The sequence below is a fragment of the Oncorhynchus keta genome, chromosome 13 (assembly GCF_023373465.1).
Source record: "Oncorhynchus keta strain PuntledgeMale-10-30-2019 chromosome 13, Oket_V2, whole genome shotgun sequence".
Classification (NCBI taxonomy): Eukaryota; Metazoa; Chordata; class Actinopteri; order Salmoniformes; family Salmonidae; genus Oncorhynchus; species Oncorhynchus keta.
The window spans coordinates 48,459,724-48,480,759 of NC_068433.1; the positions used below are offsets into that span (position 1 = coordinate 48,459,724).

Sequence of the window (21,036 nt, forward strand, 5' to 3'; positions counted from 1 at the left end):
TTCTCTGGAGGGGATATGAATTATTTTATGAGAGGAAATGGCTGCTGGAGCAAGGCAGTGTTTTGGCACTCCCTGCCCGCCAGTCCAGGATCTGCATGACGAATCAGGGCCCACTCCATCCGACTGAGACAGACCTCTGCATGGTATTAAATGTTTGGGTGACTGCCAAGATTCATATAAACTCACATCCTAATATTATAAGAAGTCTGCCTGCCGTTGAACAAAACGCCAAATATCTACCAAAGACATGATATCGCTGTGTGGGTGAGTCTATCGCCATAATGCATCCATGTACCTCACTATCCCTGAGATCTCTCGCCACAGTGGTCAGCTTCAGTTTCAGACTGGACACCTCGGTCATCAGCTCCAGCTTCTGGGTCTCCAGGGTCGACCTGCTCAACAGCTCCTGCACAGGACACAGTCACAGATTCAGTCACAAACGAGTAGGAGCAAAGTGTATTAAGTGTGTTAATCAGTGTTCATTCAGAAAGAAACATTTGGATCAAAAGGCTGACCAATACCTTCGGCCCAAGGTTCTGTCTCATAAGACAGAACATCCTGCTAATAACCATAATACACTGCAACCCTGCTGGGGCCTCACCTGCTGCAGAGTTTCTTCAGTGGCGTCGAGTTTCTCTCTATGTTCCTCCAGACACATGTCCAGATCCCTGATCTTCTCCCCCTGCACCTCCACCTGGTCTGAGAGAACACTCACCTGGGGACAGTCGTCACTCAATAATACGCCACATGTCATCTGCGTGTTGTTTTCATGGTATGGGTTAGTGATCTAAGAGCATGCTCTATGATGCATGTCTTCCACTCACACCATGAATAGGTAAAACCTACTGAATTCAACAGCTACCTATCAGATACACTTTAAAACAGAGCACCCTTGCTAATGTACGGTTTGCATGTACAATGTATTTGGTAATGTTCACATTTTTTTCAATATGGGGTGGTATTTCCTATTTGTTAAAGCTGGTCTCTGCTTGTTCATGGCCTCGTGACACACACCTGAAGGACGAGACACTCCTTATCGCTCTCCACCCGTGACAGCCGTTCCTGGTAGATCATGGCGGAGCCATTTCCGTTGGTCTGAAATCACAAACAACCAAAGCCAAGTGCTTAGAGAGGCCATAAATATGGTCAGGAATAACTTCTTGCCCTACCACCATACCAGGAAAGACTCCTGACCCTAGGAATAGAGCAGCCTCCAGTCATATGGAAGATGTACCACTCCATCTCAAAAGGCCAGCATACAGCATTCAGATGTCATAGCATCCCTATATTGAAAAAACATCACATGATTTTCCCCGGGGAGAGAAAAAAAAAGCCGGTGACGTGAAATGCATGTTATTTGAGAGACACGTGAGGGTCAATAGGGTTCTCACATGCAAGTGCTTTATGTGTGACTAAAGTGGGAATTGAATCAAAAACTGAAGTCCTCTTCTCATATTTCACACAGGGAACGAAAGGGCTTGAGGGAGGAAAACATGAGCCTCACTGTGAATCATCTCCAGTAAAGAGGATGGAAACCATTTCACACACCGCTCCAGAGACACTTACTCACAAAGCATGTCATCACACAATAACCATACAATCAAAAGAGTGAAGGTATAAATAACAGGTAAGGCTGTGAAGACAAAGCAGACCACTCACTGCCTGTGCAATCACACAAAAGGAATCTAGTCTAAATAAAAGCACTTCGATGTGTGGAATACTCATCAGCAATACATTTTCCATGATTACACTCAAATTCGGAATATCTCATGCATTAAAGAGATCCTCCGGTACTTATGTATACCTTTTAGCCATCAGTTCTGAAAGTAGCGCCCGCGAGCCAAAAGTTGATGTACCACATCATTGCTCTCTCTCCCTCTCGCTCTGCTGTGTGCGCATCTAACTAGCTGCCACTCAAATGGCAAGGGGCAGATTGAGGTAAGACAGTAATTCCGCTCATAAGCGATGCATGTATGAACTACACATTCAGCAGAAAGCGGGAGGTTTAACAAATACTTTGTTCTAGAGCATGTCTAACAATAGTAAAAATACTGACTAACATTAACAGTGTTTGTTTTCTTACTGTTGCAAATGCAGAGGGAGTTACCTACCAGTTGTCCCTGCTGCAGCCACTCCACTAGGCCGTCGGCGGTGGTGTCAGGGACCTGGCAGCGGAGGCCCTCCCTCTCATCCTGGTCCATCATCTCCAGCGCCGCCCGCAGGTCCTCCAGCAGGTGCAGCGCCCGCAGGCTTCCCAGGAAGGGAGAGGTGGGCGACTGGCAGTCAAACAGCCCATTGGAGTAGTCCATGGCCTTGGAGCCTGTTGGGGCCATGGTTAGGAGAGAAGTGGTTAGGAACAAATAAGCAAGTTAGAAGCTTAGTACCAGGGATATACAGTACCAGGGAGGTACAGTACCAGGCAAGATTTGCACACCTACTCATGCAAGGATTTATCTTTATTTTTTACATTGTAGAATAATAGTGAAGACATCAAAACTATGAAATAACACATATGGAATCATTTAACAGAAAAAAAAAAGTCTTAAATCAGAATATATTTTGTATTTGAGATTCTTCAAATATCAAGGCAACGGGTGGTTGACCGCTTTGTACACTCGACACACTTGGCATTCTCTCAACCAGCTTTGTGAGGTAGTCACCTGGAATGCATTTCAACAGGTGTGCCTGCGTTTGAGCCAATCAGTGTTGCGACAAGGTAGGGGTGGTATACAGAAGATGGCACTATTTGGTAAAAGACCATGTCCAAATTATGGCATGAACAGATCAAATAAGCAAACAGAAAACGACAGTCCATCATTACTTTAAGATTCTTCAAGTGCAGTTGCAGAAATTGGCTCTCAGGAGGACCGCCACAGGAAAGGAAGACCCAAAGTTATCCTCTGCAGCAGAGAATAAGTTCATTAGAGTTAGCAGCCTCAGAGTTCAAGTAACAGACACATCAATGTCAACTGTTCAGAGACCGCTTGAAATCAGGCCTTCATGGTCGAATTGCTGCAAAGAAACCATTACTAAAGGACACCAATAAGAAGAAGACTTGCTTGGGCCAAGAAACACAAGCAATGGTCATTAGACCGGTGGAAATCTGTCCTTTGGTCTGAGGAGATCAAATGTTAGATTTTTGGTTCCAAACGCCGTGCCTTTGAGATGCAGTGTAGGTGAACGGATGATCTCCGCATGTGTGGTTCCCACCGTGAAGCATGGAGGTGGTCGTGTGATGTTGCTTTGCTGGTGACACTGATTTATTTAGAATTCAAGGCACACTTAACCTGTATGGCTATCACAGCATTCTGCAATGATACACCATCCCATCTGGTTTACGCTTAGGTGGAACTATCATTTGTTTCTCAATAGGACAATGACCCAACACACCTCCAGGCTGTGTAAGAGCTATTTGACCAAGGGGAGATGGGGTGCTGTATCAGATAATCTGGCCTCCACAATCACCTGACCTCAACCCAATTGTGGCGGGATGGGTTGGACCACAAAGTGAAGGAAAAGCAGCCAACAAGTGCTCAGCATATGTGGGAACACCTTAAAGACAGTTGGATAAATCATTCCAGGTGAAGCGGTTGTGAAAATGCCAAGCGAGTGCAAAGCTGTCATCAAGGCAAAGGGTGGCTACTTTTAAGAATCTAAAATAACACTTTTTGGTTCCTGATTCCATATGTTATTTCATAGTTATGATGGCTTCACTATTATTCTACAATGTAGAAAATAGTGAAAATAAAGAAAAACCCTTGAATGAGTAGGTGTGTCCACACTTGACTGGTACATCTATAGTTTTAGCCCTGTGGTTGGAAGTGTGAGCCTCGCCCATCCTCTCCTAATTCCCTTCAACGAGTAGGATGAAAGACAATATCACCACGTGGGATGTCATTGACCCATGTGATGCGCTGCAGATGTGGATTTCTGAATGTGTCCTGAAGAATCACATACCACACATTTTAAAAGCAAAGAATAACAGATTAGATATTGGTATATATTTTTTTTATTGTGTGCAAGAGGCCTGAGCAGAAGCTTGTGTGTTGGACTTGGAAAAGCCACGTTTCCAGTGTGTACTATAATCTGTCAACCTTCATAGAAATGTAGAAGAGAAAAATAAATAGAGGGATGAATAAATATACAAGTTTTCCCTAAAAAGGCAGCCAGGGACAGAGTGAACGCAGTGGGTTCTGTGGTAACAGGGGCTAGAGGATGTCATGTGATCAGCCATCCCTCTTGGAAAGGTCAATTCTAAAAAATATACAAGTCAGTGGAAAAGCCTGGGCTCTTAATAAAGCTGTCCCCTCTGCTCATCTACCATCAAAAAAAGAATAGGTCCAAAACTTCCCTCTGGTGTCTGACTGACCATTTCTATTGCTTTGGTGCAATTGTCACTCAGAATGTGGTACATTTTCACAGCTCTTAGTACAAAACTCAAAACAGACTCAAAAAGGCAGTGACTAAGTACAACACACAAGATCATAGACACTTGTGTCTACTGTATGCTGCTCTGTACCATCACTCATTCAAATATCCTTATGTACATATTCTTTATCCCCTTACACTGTGTATAAGACAGTACTTTTGAAATTGTTAGTTAGATTACTTGTTGGTTATCACTGCATTGTCGGAACTAGAAGCACAAGCATTTCGCTACACTCGCATTAACATCTGCTAACCATGTGTATGTGACAAATAAAATTTGATTTGTTTTGATTTTGACTTGTGTCTAATCTATAAATGCATGTTTCATACTGCAATTCATGTTTATTTAACTAGGCAAGTCAAATTCTTATTTACAATGACGGCCTACACCGGCCAAACAACGCTGGGACAATTGTGCTCCGCATAAAAAGAACACTCGATCACAGCCGGTTGTGATACAGCCTGGATTCGAACCAGGTTGTCTGTAGTGACACCTCTTGCACTGAGATGCAGTGCCTTAGACCACTGCGCCACTCAGGGGCCCATGTTCATAGAAAGTTATTGGCTTTCACAACGCAATGTTCACATTACTTTTGATATGATTCTCTTCGGTTAAAATACATTTTAGAATAACTTAATCTGGCTGTTCTTAATTGAAGTTGGGTGAAGCTATAGATTTTACATGGTTTGTCAACTACAGAATGTATGTAACAAATTAAACTGTATTGGTTGCATACACAGATTAGCAAATGTTACAGCAGGTGCAGTGAAATGCTTGTATTCTAGCTCCTACAGTGCAGTAACACAATAACAACATGCAAATATTTCATAAAGTCCAAAACAAGAAATGCATCCCTTATACAGTAAACCTGTATCCAAAATTAAGTTGCTGGGGTCACACTACTGTAACGTGCCATTTTCATAGCAGACACTTAAACAAAGTGACTACAGTCCATATATTTTTGTATGTGACCCAAGTGGGAATCAAAACCCACAACTCGTGTTGCTAGTGCCATGCTCTTATGAACTGAGCCACGTACATGACCACTACAATAAATACATACAAAACTGTAAAATACAATACAGATGGAAGACGTAGGATTGCCATCCTCCCTTCCCTTCAGGCCATGGATGAGGCATGCAATGCCTGCAAACCATATTAGCAGTAGGCCTTGAATAATAATTTGTTTCCATCACTGCTGAAACAATGGAACGTCTTGCTTTCTCATATTGGAGGACTTCACTGGGAAACATCCCAGACCAGTACCACAGTCACATCCTAAGAGCAGCAGCATGGGAACCCTAGTCCAGAGGATAGATATCAAGGGCTTATTTAAGAGGCATGTGTACATATTTGAGGGGGATCAGCCCCACAGTTCAGAATGTGAGTGTGTGTGTGTTTGTTTTGCACGTTACCTGCTATGATCCCATCCATTTGCTCCAAGGCGGCTGCCAACATCTCGCTGGCGTCGGACATCATCTTCACCCCCCCACTGTGGATCTGAAAAGAAAACAGAAGTGTCAAGTAAAGACCAATGACAAACTGAACAGCCATTGCCCAGAAGACGACAGCACAAGTTAGACAATGTGCTTGTAAAAATCGGTCTGAAAATGGCATTTCAATGGCTTTTAAAACTTGAGCAGTAAATTACATGAACCCCATGGGTAGTTCAAGTCTACACATTTCACACAGACAGAACTAAAGTGGACAGAGACCAGAGTCAGGAACCCCCTACATTACAACACTAGCAGATTTTACAACTTTAGTGATGATTACAGTAATATTTGATGAAAGGCGTTTCTATGCACCTTAATTTGTAAGCCACTTCCTGGTAGTAAGGATAATGTTCTAGCCTACAGTTAGTTGTAGAATGAAACTGCAAATAAGATGTAGGATTTTCTCCCTCCATGTGAATGGGACATTAGGGAATTCCCATGTCTTGTGTTATCAAGTGTAATTACAATGCACATGTCTGGTATTTGTTGTTAGGGGGCTTAATTGTGTCCCTGGTACATTTGGATGAATATGAAATCATATTCTTCTTTTTTTTAAACAATATATCCAATTATAAGGTTTCTAAAGAAGATATTATCTATCATGAAGATTCACGGTTGTATGATGACATTGACTGTTGTATTTCTCCCCCGATGCATTGGCTGAATCAAATGCATCTTAGCCTCCTACTCCTACCTCAAGAGTCAGAGTCAACAGCCACTCCTACATGTATTCTCCTATACTGTAAATCTGGTGCCTCACAACTTCCCCATTGATGACTGCATTTAGTACCGACTTCAGCAATTAACTTTAATAATGGGGTCACGACTCAAGCCTATGACTGGGTGTTTACTTGGAAATTATTTAGAGCCTATTGGGCGTTTCCATGGAGCAGGTGTGGGGCAACTGGGCCACCTAATGAAAAGAGAGGATAAGGTGATTGTAAACTGCCAGACAGTTAGTTACCCAACATTTGCATATGGAGATTTCCAATGTAGGAAACCAGAAAGGAAACTAGGACCATGGTATTGCGAGTGAAGTGAACTGTAAGTAACCACAACATGCAAGTCAAAAACAAAGAGTAGCTCTCAGAGGCAAAACCATAACAGTGATTTCTCACCCCAGCAAAGATTCCCTGAGACCAGTCATGGGGATTGAGAGTTGGCTCTTATCTGGAATAATGGTCCCATTCTACCAGGGATCTCCCCACAGCATGTTGGCTTGGCTGGAAATCCAAGCTTCCATAGCAAAGCATCACTCCCAGCCTCCTGACCCAACATGCAGCTCATTCACCTAAATGGACCAGACAACTTCACTTTCATGGTAGGTCTAATGTTATATTACATATTGCATTCACAAAAACAAATGTACAATCTAAAAGAAATGTAAAATAGCCTGAGAGGATATGAAATCATCACAACGCAAAGTCAATTGAATTGGAGGGTAATGAGAGAGAGCCCTCTCCTTGTCCAGGGAAGCATAACTCAGGGTAGGAGAGGGGGGCTAAAAGAGCCAAATTAAATAATTGGCCTTTATTAGAGACGGGGAGAGGGAGCCTGCACATTCAACACGGAGGGCATTGTGTCCAGTCATCCACTTCCATCATAGGCCCTTTAGGCTACATGGGCAATATTCCCTTCAAAATAGGCTTACATTGCTATACAGTTGCACTACTCAATAAACAATGATGAATTGTACCAGCGATGGCAGGGCAACTGAAGAGGGAGTTGCGCACACAGAAACATTTTCCAGCAGAAAACAATTCGTTTTATAAAGCTGCCCACACAATTGTCTTGGATGGTTCACACCCTTCAAAAAAAACAAAGCAGAATCATTGTTCACTGGACATGCCAACTGATAACTGAAATCATCTGAATGAGGTAATCGTCAAGATTAATTATTTGCTGACTTTTTCGACTGAATAATACTGCACCAAACACCTTAGATGTAAAATTATGCAACTAAGATCTCTTCGGGAAAAACTTCAAAACACTGACAGATTTCTTTAGTTGTCTAAGATTAATTCAGACTATTTCGAGGAAGTGTATATTGGCTACGTCATCTCAAGCTGGACAAACAGTACTATTGCCGCTTTTTCTTATAAGAGCGCATGTGAGAGCACACTCGTTCGGTTAGCCGAGTTTGGCTAGGCGCCTGCCGAACCGAAACATGCTGACGCCTTTAGCGCCATTGCTTTTTCCTCCCAAGGCATTTCCTTCTGACGGAGAGCCATCCCACTCTCACTCCAGGGAGGGGGGAAGCTTTATTTGGTCAGCCGTTTGTCTCACCCTAAGAGGGACACCCAAAACGTGGACATGTTTCTAACTGGAACAGCAGTTTTAAGAATGCAAAACATGAACGTTCCCTCTCTGGGATAGTAAAATGAAACTAATAAGGAGCCTGAAGAAAGGGTAAATGCACTAAAAGCAGGCAAGCTCTAGTTCCTTTAACATAGTAATTCAGTAGGTTGAATGCTTCTGAGACAGGATTTGGCACAAACGTTTCTATGCGAGATTAAAGATCAGCAAAGTTGACAAGATATCATAACTTCTTTAGCGTTCATCCTCTTTTACCCCTTCGGCTTCTCTCAATCAGTCTCATAGCTTGAGGTCACAGTAAATTAAATGGTACATACTGGATTAGCAAATTAGTATTACTCCAGTCTCAAATGACATTTAATAGGGAGAGACGATAACAGTTTGCATATGATGTAAATACATTTAAAGGGCAACTGCACATTCATATTTTGCCTCGTTTTGAAGATTGCTTATAAAAATGTTTGGGGCAATGACTGAAGCACAACCAGAGTTGTCTTGTGGGTGTGGTTTGATGTAGTTGTGTTATATTCATATATCGTACCCTGGTAGGTACTGTTTGTCCCTCATGAGTCACCGTAGCAACAACATAGCCACTTCGTTAAAATAGTCCGAATGACTAAGATATATCAAGAAATCTGTCATTAAGATGTTTGTGCAGAGGAGGTCTTAATCACACAATTTGAAATCCAGCTAAGGTGTTTGGTGCAGTATTTCTCAAGTAAAAAAGGTAGCCTAAAAACTAGTCAATGCATGAAGTCGGGAAAGTTTGGCTGTGTGCTCAAGACTGATTTCTTAGAGCAAGTCTACAACGTCCTCATCTGCAAGCTGTCAAACTATTGTACATTACATTTCCATCGAAAAGGACCCATGAGCACCAACATCTGAAATGCATAAGTGCATATCAAATTGTGTCAAATGAAAGCTAAGAGTCTATATTTTTGTGAAATTAAGGCAAACATTTTCCATCTTAAATTTGGCAAAAGTAGTCTTTGATTTCTTGATTAACATATGGAAACAGGGTCTTAGAAAACATCTACCAGAAAGTCAGAAATACATCAAAACACAATGTTGATGTAAAGTCTCCTGCCAACTAATATCAACACATTTAGTTTTAGATACATTTTTTACCTCCAAGTTTAAGAAATATTGTGTCTTGCAATTCCTTAACAAAAAATAACTCAGATATTTCCACATTTCTCTCCCTCATGAGTGAGGATAATGAAAGTTCACAGAACTAACATGTAAATGTTAGACCTACCAATTAGTTAATGATTTTACTGATATCAATTTTAGTTATGAAGTATTAAGTGATTACAACTCGGAATTCCGTTGCCAAATTGTTAACGCAATTACCCAAAACTATTTAAGGAATTACTCCAATTGAATTGGCTACAATGAGAAATTATAAGTCACAAACCACAGTTGGGTCACCTGCTACTGTCCTCCCGACTATTGGCATACTGTGATGTTCAGCTTATAACCGTTTTGTCTTTCTGTTGACTGGTGGTCAAACCAAGGGAGTTAAAACAGTCAGTCTGGACAATCTCTCAATCCCTCTCCTGTTAATGTCACCTCTCACAGTCCTCTTTAAGGGTGTTTTCACACTCGCCATTTTTTTTTTTATTACTCAGTGTGGTTTGCTTAATTTTTTGGTGCAGTGTGAACATGCCAAAGGAACGCAGACCCCACAAAAGACCCCCTGAAGGGAACCAAACAGACCATCTCCAAAAACAGCACACCCTTTCTCAACACAATCATCATCTCTTTTGTGGCACCAATGAGAGGGGTTATGGCAGGGGAAACAGTGTTGCAGTAGTTTAGTGTTTGGTACTGGAATAACAAGCAAACCTGACCAGTGGAGGTTTCCCTAAAAAAATTGACCTGGACCATGGAATCCAAGCAAACCGAGATAGTTTGGTTCGCTTCAGGGGCTCTTTTGGGGGGGTCTGCGTGCACACGGAGTAAAAAGACAAATTGGCTGAAAGGGACCAAGTGTGAAACCACCCTTACTTTAACTAGGCAAGTCAGTTAAGAACAAATTCTTATTTACAACGACGGCCTACACCGGCCTAATCCTAACCAGGACGACACTGGGCCAATTGTGCTCCGCCCTATGACACCTACCTATGAGCTCCCACTCTTTCCATCTTTAACCAGGTTTACTCACCAACTGAGCCCCGACCGACACCGGACGTCCATGGACGTTGAAAAGTAGTTGATAGTCGGTCAGTCCACCCTGGCCTTGATGTTAACGTCCAGACGGACCAGACCAAATCTGAACCTATCATAGACATTTGTTTCACAAGTTTGGCTCGTACAGTGAGTACAGTAAAGTACAGTAGTATATTGTATTGAGCTGTATTCTACTCTACTATGCTCTGCCGTCCAAACATGTGAAACATGAGAATGATATTTACTCCCATAATAAGGTATTTCCATTTAGGGATGCACGATACATCAGCAAACATATCGTAACAGACGATATTAGCTGAAAATGTCAGCATCGGCCCGATGTCTAGTTTAACACCGATGTGCAAAACAGATGTCAAAGCTGATGTGCATACCTATATAATGTACACTACCGTTCACTAGACACTACCGTTCAGAAGTTCACTTAGAAAAGTCCTTGTCTTTGAAAGAAAAGCACTCCAGCCACCCTAATCAGACTGTTCTCCCTGGTACCGCACGGAAAGCGGAGGTCCAAGAGGCTTCTAAACAGCTTCTACACCCAAGCCATAAGACTCCTGAACTGCTAATCAAATGCCTATCCAGACTATTTGCATTTGCCCCCACACAAAAAGCTGCTGCTACTGCTACTCTCTGTTATCATCTATGCAAAGCCACTTTAACAACTCTACCTACATGTACATAATTACCTCGACACTGGTGCCCCATGCACATAGACTCTGTACCGGTGCCCCCCGTATATAGCCCAGCTATTGTTATTTACTGCTGCTCTTAATGATTTGTTATTCTTATATCTCAAATTTTTTAGAGATTTTCTTTACTGCATTGTTGGTTAAGGGCTTTTAAGTAAGCATTTCACTGTCAGATCCCTGATCTGTACTACACGGAAATTAATGATGCACCTGTTGTATTTGGCGCATGTGACATAAAAATTGATTTGATTGAAATCCTGGTTGAGAATGAAACGACTGAACAAAATAAAACAGCACAGCAAGTAAAAGTAAAATAAGTTTTGATATTTTTTTTGACTGGTAATGGGGACATCCGTAAATGCTAACAAAATAACTGTGTGTAATAAAACCTTTATTTAACTAGGCAAGTCAGGTAAGAACAAATTATTATTATTTACAATCACGGCCTACCCCGGCCAAACCTGGACGACGCTGGGTCTATTGTGCGCCGCCCTATGGGACTCCCAATCACGGCCGGATATGATACAGCCTGGATTCGAACCAGGGACTGTAGTGACGCCTCTTGCACTAAGATGCAGTGCCTTAGACCACTGCGTCCATGTGTGTGTTAATTATTTAACTGTACTAGAATGCTTAAAAGGCTGCAAAGGCTGTTTCATATCAGTTTTTGCTATTGTTTTTTTGGCAAGGAAAATATCAGATATCTTATCGGACAAAAATGTCATCGGTGCATCACTCATTTCCGTGTTGTACAGATCAGGGACCCATGATGTAATTTCGTTACTCGGTGTATATCCACTTCACTTACTATAGATCAATAACCAAGAGAGATTTTTTTCAATGTGCCATATCATACGTGCAGAATGAGTAGGGTGTCAGCCATCTTTGAATATTCATTTGGAGCATTTATTTAACAGCGTTTTGGGGGAACGTGATTGCAGAAAAACCTGAAGGAGATTTGACCATAATTCCATTACCAAAGTTTGCATCTGCACAGTTCCTCCACTAAATTCATTTTTGTAAATATTTCTGTATAAGTTGTTAAAAGTAGTCCATGGGCAGTGTTGTATGGTTTGTTAAACTTTGAAATCAATGTTTTTTCTTTGGCATACATTTTAAAAGTAAAGAAACGTAATCAAAGCTAGATTCTGTTACCATGGAATCGCTTTAAAGTACAAGCTACACGCTGTTTATCAGTGCCCAAAATCACTCGCTCGCTAAGTTCCAACTGTTTGTCAATGACGCTATGTAACAGGTAGTAGCTAGCAGGTACAGTGAGCCACATTCATCTTATCAAGTCACTGGCAAGGTGTGTGCTTCGGTGCGTCTAGTTTTTTTTTTTACACCTTTCTCAACATCTATTACCAGAATGTGTCTGTCTGGCAGTGTTTCATAGGGAATCATGTCACAAAACAGGTTACAGGGGGGATACAAGATGCTCACCGATGAGTTTTGGAATATTGATAATACACTATATCAAAAGCACTCTGTCAGTCTCAATTCTCATTTTGCCCCAAAAAGTGGCAGACTCAAATGATTGACACCAAACTATCAGCAAGTGGCCACTCCATAAAGGGCTTAGGGCCAAGGGCTATTTTAACAATGTGTGGTCTTATGTAAACCAGTCTTGAGGCGCTGTGTAATGGGCAGGTCTCTCTCACTGTCTGGAGGTTCTGGTTGCTATGATTGGATAGAGCGTGGGCAGCTGATGGAGTGCAATCAGTACAGCTGCTTCTCTTGTGTTAGTGGGCATGACGATTGTAATCCGTACCCAACCCCCCAGTAAGTCGTGACAAATTTACAAAACTCAGTTGGATGAGACTGGCTTAAATGGCCAAAATGATCCTGTAGTCAATTTTGACACTAGAATTTATGTTCCTGACTCCGATACTGATGTCACACATCTGGTTTTAAACAGCCTAAGTTGGTTCTAAGGGGCAGTTTACATTTAAATAATAGCAGGAGAACATGGTCTTTATCTAATATTAAAATCAGGACCTAATGAAATCAACCGAAGCATACCTTTTGAAAGTAGAGCGCCATGGACACAATGGAAAAACAAGTACAATTATATTGCTTGTCTTTGTCTTTGCTAAAATGCGTAGTGGGAATTAACACCACATAGCCCATCTACTCACAATGACTCACTGAACCAGTAAATTACCACTTTATGGTGAAGTGCAAAGAGTTTTCCATTTCTGTTATATCACTCAGTGGCTGGCAGATTCACCCAAAGCAAGTTTTAAAACCACAGTCTCTACAGAAAAAGTTATCTATGCAGCCTTGTAAAGTACTGTCTGCCAGTAATGGATACTCGTCGGCTCTAGGCTACACAGACAGTTCTACTGTGGGTAAGGCATTGAAACTTTCATTCCAGAGCAGTTCAGTGCTCAGTATGAGGTGTCAGTTCAGTAACTGACACTGGCATCTCTGACCTGTATGACCAGTCCTCCCCCTGGATTCCTTCAAACCTCTTCCAGATGTGCTCTGCCACACACAACCAGTTAAAAGTTTGGACACACCTACTCATTCAAGGGTGTTCTTTATTTGTGTACTATTTTCTACATTGCAGAATAATAGTGAAGACATCAAACCTATGGGGGGGGGATAAGACAGTGTTGGGCAAATCAATATATATTTTTTATATTTGAGATTCTTCAAAGTAGCCATCCTTTGCCTTGATGACAGCTTTGTACACTCTAGGCATTCTGTCAACCAGCTTCATCTGGAATTCTTTTCAACAGTCTTGAAGGAGTTCCCACATATGCTGAGCACTTTTTGGCTGCTTTTCCTTCACTCTGCGGCCCAACTCATCCCACACCATCTCAATTGAGATGTATTGTTTTGTGTTTGGTATACATTTTAAAGTGAAACATCTGATTTTCAGCGTAATTCCATTACCATGGAGTTTTCCCTAATATAATCTAACTCACTTACGGATAACAACCAATCCACTACACATTGTGTGCCAATCCCTCTGAACAACCAGCGGGTTCTTCTTTTTCAAAGCTTCCATGTCATCAGACAAAACAAAGCTCTACCACTAGAAAAAAATCAGTTTAAATCTCCTACTAAGGTCTCATTACTGAATGTGTGCATTGTAAGCGAGAGCTAACCCATTTGGCTCAGGTTTGCCTTTGAAATCATTAGGTAGACATTATTTTGGTTTATTTACATAGTTTGACATCAACCAGATGTAGAGATATAGAGGGGGAGGTGCGACTCTTGCGAAAAGAAAAACACACCGCCTGGCCCATTGACAAGCCTCTCTCTCCCTCACACACACACACACTAATAGCTACGTAGCTATAGAGTTCCAGCTGTGCCACAGATGTGTCCTTCAGAACTAAACTGACCTATGCACTTGTCTCCCCTTCAGCTGGTAAGCTGTTGTTTAACAGGGGGCCCAAAGTAGGGTAGAGAATTTAAATACCCCATATGGCACAATGTTTCAGTCATACAAATTATGAATGTTCTAACAGTAGTACTGGATGTTGGTTTGGCCGTACAGCACCTAAATACACAACATCAGGCACTTTCAGTCTTCAGTGCCAGGATGTAAAGCAAAATAAAAACATACAACTACACTAAACGTGCACCAATTCCTGAACAGCATCCAACTATTTCAAACCCCTTGGCATGTTTGAATGCTTCTTTTCCTTAGATGTCTAATTGTCCTTTTGTCATGTCTGGAGTGAGGTCAGGTTGCAGTTGTAATAGTAGGCTGGGACTTCACCCCTGTGGTCGTGGTGGCCACGGCTCTGTAGACATGGCACACAAACAGCTCTTTGTCCTGCTCAGAGTCACATGGAAAGCGAGGGATAGAGAACACAAGGTACAGCCGTTTTACGCATGTCCCGACTAAATTACAGCCAAAAACACACACTTGGGGGGAGCAACTATGCAACGTCACAGGCAGGGCAGAGTACAGGGAGAAAATGCTGCGTTGGACATCTTACTACATGTCTGACTGGCCTTATTGTTCTCTTAGTTGTGGTGACTTGTAGCCCTCAAAGACCCCTTCCAAACAGACTGGTGTTATTATTCAACACACTGCAATTCTGAACAGAGCAATAACAAATACACATCATTCCAACTAATAGCCACGCTGAAGAAACTGAATGTCAGTTTAATTATGCATTTCCTATGTATGTCCTGGGGCTAGTCATCATTAGCTGTAGTTATGATGCGCATATGTTTGACTATCTGCCACTGTAGACTGAATATGGATTTTGAAGCAGGCGCTGAAAGCTTGGCATGGCTGAACACAAATAATACAGAGACAATCATCTCTGAAGTTAGGCTAGGCTATATAGTGAACTTGGCTGCTGGCCAAAGCATCCCTGCACTCAGGATGACCTTCGCCTTGTCCTGTTAGGAAGTCCTTCCTGTCACATGCTTGAGAAATGTCTTCCTTTCAGTCACACTGTCATTTTCCCAGATACTACTCAGGGCTCTATGCTGACCTTTTTACAAGGAGCGCATCAAGAAATGTAGAGGCACAATGAAAAATATTTGAGTTTTTAAAGCTTGAATAATTTCTCAAATAAAATGGTGGTGAATAAATGGTCGCACTGTTGAGTCCTGCTACTACTGGTATGTGACGCAAGCCAAAGATCTTGTCAAGGAGGTTTAGTGTGAACAGAAAGCACATTATTCCAGTCAGGAATTTAGGCTACTGTATATGCAAATGTGTATAAGAATTCAACAACAAACGCAATGAAAGAAACAAAGTCTTCACATTAAAATGTCAAGTACAAGGATCAGGTCTACTCCAGCAATGCCCCAAACTGCAAACATTCTGAGTTTGACCAAGAGCCCAGGAGCTGTCCCACCACTCAGAATACACCACCACAGGAGTAGTCCTCCTGAAGTATGGATGGAGTGTAGGGAAAGGGAAATGTGTAGGGAAAGTAGGTCTGAATGGTGGAGAACGGCCTCAGGACAAAATCTGGTAGAATGGGTGCAGCTGAAGGAAGGGTTTTTTAAGCTAGATGCTAGACATCTATTACGTCACATAGCTGGGTCTGTCAAATAACTCAGTTGAACACTGGATGAAGGAGCTGTATGCTAAAATACTTTGCTCTCCACAACAAACTAGGACCAACCCTCTGCTGGAACTGACTCCACTCTGCCTGAGGGAGAAACAACTGACAGGACACACTGCCTAAGGAAAATAAATGTTTAAAAAAAACATACCTGCACTGCACATAATGTTGAAATAGATTCATTGATATTTCCTTTGAAAAACCTTTGCTTCAAAAGGACAGACACACAGTTGATTGTCTCCTTGCTATGAGGTTGGAGGGCACATTTGTCAACATAAAGCTGTCACTATCGCTCTTGGAAGTCTGGTCTTATGGCTGGACCTGGCTTGGACAACAACTTTCCGCTGGACTTGTGGTGAAGAATATGTTGTCTTGCAGCACTGATACAGATTTCAAACGATTATCCTTGCCTGATAATGTTGCAGTCATTGGATACACTACTGTATAATACATGTGACTGCATGCTATCCTTAGGACATTTGACCAAAAAATAATACATATATAATCTAAAATACAGTAATTGGTCTGAGCGCAGCAGACTGAGCCAAAGTCTTTGTCTGAGAGTAAATCCTTTGTTATGCTTTCAGTCCCCCCACCCCACCCAATACACAGAGAGATAGCCAAGAGCCAGGACACAGACAATATCTCAGGAAGGAGCACTCTTTCCTGGACAACTTAAGACTACAGAGTAATACCAATAAAACTATGAGCCCTTAAATGTAAGGACGCAATGAATGAATTTGACATGGGCTCTAGATAAACAATTTTTACTCATCAAATGCAAATTACGTTGTTGAACTAACTTGTCCTTGTCTCACCCAATTGCAAGAATTAAGCCCCCCCCCCCCCTTATGAATAGGTCTACAGTTAATGAAATTACCTGAACTGAAGGTAACGTTGACCTACCTACCAGAGGTGTGCATACATATGCAGTGGTGGAAAAAAAGTTCCCAATTGTCATACTTGAGTAAAAGTAAAGATACCTTAATAGAAAATGGCTCAACTAAAAGTGAAAGTCATCCAGTATAATCCTACTTGAGTAAGTCTAAAAGTATTTGGTTTTAAATATACTTAAGAGTACATGTAATTGCTCAAATATATACTTAAGTATCAAAAGTGAAAGTATAAATAATTTCATATTCCTTATTTTAAGCAAAACAGAGAGCACCGTTTTATTTACAGATAGCCAGAAGCACACTCAGACACACTCAGACATCACGCAGACATCATTTACGAATGAAGCATGAGTTTAGTGAGTCTGCCACATCAGACGCAGTAGAGATGACCGGGAATGTTCTCTTGATAATTGTGTGAATTAGACCATTTTACTGTCCTGCTAAGCATTCAACATGTAACGAGTACTTTTGGGTGTCAGGGAAAATGTAATTAGCAAATAGTACATTATTTTCTTTATGAATATAACGTTAGTGAAGTAAAAGTTATCGAAAATATAAATAGTTAAGTACAGATACACCCCCAAAAAACTAAAGTATTTTTTATTAAGTACTTTACACCACTGACCATTATATAAAAACTTCAGTGGTATGCAACACTTTTTAATATTAGTGATGTTATTGCACATTGCTACACTGTAACCATAATAACGAGTTGTGGTAAAGGTGAAAATGTATCAAACTTGCCCATTCATTGTTTTCCTCAGCTTGCCAAAGTTTTTGCCGTCTCAACTGATTAACGTACTGACAGCTGTGCACAGCAGTATCGTAAATCAATGAGAAAATAACTTTCCAAGAAAGTTGGTCTCAAATCTTCTCCATTGTTTTTCAATTGAATAGAAAAACGACTGTTTTTGGCCATATATAATCCAATGGCGCAGACTAAATTTAACCCATACAAACCACACAATTGATCATCAAAGTACCAAAAAACTGGTCCGTTAGAACTGAAATACACATTTTCACGTAAAAAAAAAACTTTTGAAAAACTTACCCAATTCAAAAAGAATAGCTTCACAGGCGTCAACTTCTTGAAGGGCGACCTTAACGCTATTCCAAAAGTTCACTTTCCAGTGCTCTCTCGAGCCGTACGCAACACCTTTTGATAAAGCTTCATGGCGAATTCCCAACTTTGCCGTATATCCCACTGCGCATGCGCCAACCAAGGCCAATCACAGACTACTCCATAGTGTTGCTATTCAATCCAATTTCAACCCTGTGCAGGCAAAATTACTTTTGGATTAAAAAAATATATTTAACCTTTATTTAACTAGGCAAATCCGTTAAGAACAAATTCTTCTTTACAATGACGACCTAGGAACAGTGGGTTAACTGCCTTGCCCAGGGGCAGACTATTGGTTTTCATTTTGTAGGGAATTAAATAACTAATGGAAAACTGACCATTATACATGAGCCAAATAACATCTATATTATATTATACTATATTATATATATCTATCTATAAATTATCTTATTCATGTGTTTTATTTTATTAATATTATTTTGTTGCTCCACAAAGCTGTCTAGAAAACTGTTGGTTATCAGATTATGTCTGTCAGGTTTTTAAACAAAAACTGTACATTATGAGTGTTGCTCCTCATTTCTATCTTTGAGCAGCTATGATGTAGGACATCATTTCCTCCTTTTAGGTTCTGATAATGATGGTCTCTACGCAACATAATTTAGCTTGGTGAGCATTCTGCGGCAGGCTTCAGTAATCAGTACAATGAGTTTAGAGTTGGGAAATTATGTAAATTGTGGTCAACAGGCAAATTGACACAGGATTAAATCCTAGTTTTATCAAAGGAGAAGATACTACTGGGAAGATACTACTGGGCTTCCGAGTCGCGCAGCGGTTTTAGGCACTGCATCTCAGTGCTAGAGGCGTCACTACAGACCCTGGTTTGATCCCGGGCTGTATCACAGCCGTTAGTGATCGGGAGTCCCATAGGGCGGCGCACAATTGGCCCAGCGTCGTCCGGGTTAGGTTGTCATTGTAAATAAGAATTTGTTCTTAACTGACTTGCCTAGTTAAATCATTATAAAATACAAACTAATAAACCAACAACCAATTGAGCATACCTTTGCTTAGCGTACTAAACACTACGGTGAAAGACATTTCTGACGACTCTACCAACAGAGTGGATCAGAGACCAGGCTTTGTGAGATCTAGCACCAACTTCATCGATTCGCCCAAGGTCAATACTTCAAAACATTTAAATTGTGAAACACTTACGGTGTACCTACGCTTGTCCTCTGTAGTTGCGTGCCTTTGTTTGCTGAAATCCAAATACAACCACCGAGTGTTTGCTCATTGCCGTTGCTCTAAAATGGCAACGACGTTATGTGCCAATTGAATCTCAACAAGGAAACTGTTGATTGTATTTGGTTAACGTTTATTGAAAAGGTATGGGTTTCAGCAAAGGCACGCAACTACAGAGGACAAACATAGGTACACAGTAGGCATTTAGCAATTTAAATTTTTTGACGTATCGATGTAGTCAAAGCTGAATTCCACAATGCCTGGACTCTGCTCTACTCCGTTGATGGAGTAACTAGAAACTCCCTTCCCCACGGAGTGGAGTATAGTCCACTAAACTTTGCTGGGCATAAAATCAATTCTGACTGCCACTGCTGGAGTAGAGCTAAATGGCTCTCTCTAGTGGTTGTAACAGTCACAGTGCATAATTGATACGGTCAATTTATCCAACATAGCCAGCAGCACTGCAAAAACAACACATTTCTGAAACAATAAATTCCTTGTGGCTATCACCTTGGCAACTGGGTGGATCCAGCAATTAATTTACTGTCGACTCGGCCGTTCACTTACTACATACACATCCTCATGGGAGATTCCATTAAGTCTGGAGGAATGTGAACATATTTTTGTTTATATCTCTTCCTGAAAATCACCACTTGAATGAACTTTCATTTTCAGGAGGAGGTTACAGTCACGGGTTGAATAGATAAAGGATTGAATTATAATAACAAAAGTAGGTACTGTAATTAAATCAGCTGGTGATATTCACTGGCATTAGGCTTACATCAAATCAATTTTATTGGTCACATACACATATTTAGCAGATGCTATTGCGGTGTAGCGAAATGCTTGTAATTGTTGTTGTTTATGCATGGACTTAATTCTCTGTTTGCATCGTTTTGCACAACGATGGATGCTCTGGAACAGGTAAGTGTTTGTTCGGTGTAGAGCAAAAGCATGCACATCCAGTAGCTGGCTGATAACGGAGCTCTGATTGACAGAGGAGACAAAAGAACCAGCAGGTGGAGCTGGAGCAGTTCCTACAGCTTAGGGATAGACATGTAAGGAAATGATTCACCTGGTCTCGACTAAGATATGATTAATATGCTATAACTACCTACAGTAATAACAGGCAGTTGATAATGGGACACATATGAATGTACTTGCTCTTTACAGGACTACATGGAATTACTATAAGTATGTCATTACAATTGTTTCTATCTCAATGAATGAACCACATTCAGCATGTTCTTATTATCTCCGAGAGCATTAGATTTTTTATATTTTATTTTATTTCACCTTTATAGAACCAGGTAGGCCAGTTGAGAATAAGTTCTAATTTACAACTGTGACCTGGCCAAGATAAAGCAAAGCAGTGCGACAAAAACAACACAGAGTTACACAAACAAACGTAGAGTCAATAACACAATAGAAAAATCTATGTACAGAGTGTGCAAATGTAGAAGAGTAGGGAGGTACGGTAATAAATAGGCCATAGAGGCGAAATAATTACAATTTAGCATTAACACTGGAGTGATAGATGTGCACATGATGATGTGCAAGTAGAGATACTGGGGTGCAAAAGAGCAAGAAGATAAATAACAATATGGGGATGAGGTAGTTGGGTGTGCTATTTACAGATTGGCTGTGTATAG

At 41.1% G+C, this 21,036-nt stretch overlaps 1 pseudogene across 1 annotated transcript in view; it reads right to left on the reverse strand.

The window, feature by feature from the left end:
• The window catches only part of LOC118377842 (liprin-beta-1-like), a 30,726-nt pseudogene extending 12,413 nt beyond the window's left edge, over nucleotides 1–18,313 (reverse strand). Inside the window, exons 1-6 of the transcript XR_008062955.1 lie at nucleotides 18,116–18,313; nucleotides 5,845–5,929; nucleotides 2,112–2,320; nucleotides 1,015–1,095; nucleotides 602–715; nucleotides 296–406 (exon numbers count right to left, since the gene is read on the reverse strand). The product of XR_008062955.1 is annotated as a liprin-beta-1-like (transcript). The remainder of the gene's footprint in view (nucleotides 1–295; nucleotides 407–601; nucleotides 716–1,014; nucleotides 1,096–2,111; nucleotides 2,321–5,844; nucleotides 5,930–18,115) is intronic.
• Nucleotides 18,314–21,036: the final 2,723 nt, after the last annotated feature.